Source organism: Schistocerca nitens, chromosome 10, assembly GCF_023898315.1.
Source record: "Schistocerca nitens isolate TAMUIC-IGC-003100 chromosome 10, iqSchNite1.1, whole genome shotgun sequence".
Lineage (NCBI taxonomy): Eukaryota > Metazoa > Arthropoda > Insecta > Orthoptera > Acrididae > Schistocerca > Schistocerca nitens.
The window spans coordinates 89,885,476-89,887,436 of record NC_064623.1 but is presented as its reverse complement, the minus strand read 5'-3'; the positions used below and the strand labels follow the sequence as shown (position 1 = coordinate 89,887,436).

The 1,961-nt window shown below is 43.9% G+C and overlaps 1 pseudogene; it reads right to left on the bottom strand.

Moving 5' to 3' along the window:
• Nucleotides 1-1,134: 1,134 nt before the first annotated feature.
• LOC126210691 (5S ribosomal RNA) lies at nt 1,135-1,252 on the bottom strand (annotated as a pseudogene).
• Between the last annotated feature and the right edge of the window lie 709 nt (nt 1,253-1,961).

The window sequence follows — 1,961 nt, the reverse complement described above, 5'->3', positions numbered from 1 at the left end:
TGGTTCGCACGCTGACACTTGTTGATGTCCAGCATTGAAATCTACAGAAATTTGCGGAGGATTGCACTTCTGTCACGTTGAACGATTCTCTTCAGTCGTCGTTGGTTCCGTCCTTGCAGCATCTTCTTACATTCGGAGCGATGTCGATATTTGATGTTTTACCGGTGTCCTGACATTCGCAGGACACTCGTGAAATGGTCATACGGGAAAATCCTCACTTCATCGCTATCCTGGAGATGCTGTGCCCCATCGCTCGTGGCTTGTCTACAACACCACGTTCATACTCACTTGAATCTCGATAACCTGCCATTGTAGCAGCAGTAACCGATCTAACAACTGCATCAGACACTTGTCAAATACAGGCGTTGCCGACAGCAGCGCCATATTCTGCGTGTTTACATATCTCTCTATGTGAATACGCATGCCAATACCAGTTTCTTTCGCGCTTCATTGTATAGCTGTGGAATTCCTTATTGTTGGAATACTGCGCATGGTTGAAGTCTACTAAATGGTTCAAATGGCTCTGAGCACTATGGGACTTAACATCTGAGGTCATCAGTCCCCTGTACTTAGAACTACTTAAACCTAACTAACCTAAGGACATCACACACATCCATGCCAGAGGCAGGATTCGAACCTGCGACCGTAGGGGCCGGGCGGTTCCAGACTGTAGCGCCTAGAACTGCTCGGCCACTCCGGCCGGCTTGAAGTTTACTGTAGAAATATTATAATGATACATATGGTTTTGTCTTATAATTGAAACAAGTATCAATGAAAGTAGTAGAACACAGGAAAATTATTAAGATATATTTTGTTGACTCGTCTGGGTGTAGGAACTTTATGAAATTCTGTATTTTTGTCATCGCTATATGAAGCATAGTTTTACTTGTGGAGTCTTTGTTTTCACTTATCAGTAGTTAAGTTTCTCCGTCCGAACAGTCCTTGGAAGGCCCAACGGCACCGACCGGCCGCCGTGTCATCCTTAGCCCACAAGCGTCACTGGATGCGGATATGGAGGGTCATGTGGTCAGCACATCGCTCTCCTGGCAGTACGTCAGTTTATGAGACCGGAGCCGCTACTTCTCAATCAAGTAGCTCCTCAGTTTGCCTCACAATGGCTGAGTGCACCCCACTTGCCAACAGCACTCGGCCGAGCGGATGGTCACCCATCCAAGTGCTAGCCCAGCCCGACAGCACTTAACTTCGGTGATCTGACGGGAACCGGTGTTACCACTGCGACAAGGCCGTTGGCAGTCGTTAAGTTTAGTTCCTCATTTTTCATTTTTTACCTTTGTGATATGTTTATATACTCGTGCTGCACATCGAGAGTTGTATGCTGCGGAAGTATTTTTATGAAAAATGATAAGACACTGTCTTGCCTTCCATATCGCAAGTGCGGTAAATGGAATTTGATTTTCGACAGTTTCATCATTATCTTAATAGTAACGGGTTGCAGAATTGACGAGCGTTCCGTTCGCACAGGTAGGCCAATGAATTTAATTATCATTAAGGTTCATGTCCATTATAAGGCTGAGTGACAGTCAGTCCCGCAAATTGTGAAAATAATGTATTAGTTCAGAGGGTTGATACCAGTACACGTTCTCAGCAAAGCGCTGTCTTGTGAGTTCTCAAGTAGTTTTATCAGAAAGTCAGGTGTGTTAAATTTTATGTTCATTTGCTGTGTGATTAAATTAGCAGTTCTGGTACAGTCATTGTTTTCAAGACTAAGATAAAGACTAATAATATTCAGGGCCAACATTTTAAACTGAGTCATTTGCTTTGCAGCCAAATAGAATATGTAAATTTCATTGAAAAGGGATTGCATCCCGCAGGCGAATTGATTGACGTACTGGCCAGTCTGGATTTCGCATCTGTGGCGCAATCTTCCCATATTTCCGATCAAATTTCAGTTTTAACATCTGTTGCCACACACTGAGATTTGCGTATTTCGATATCAAAGT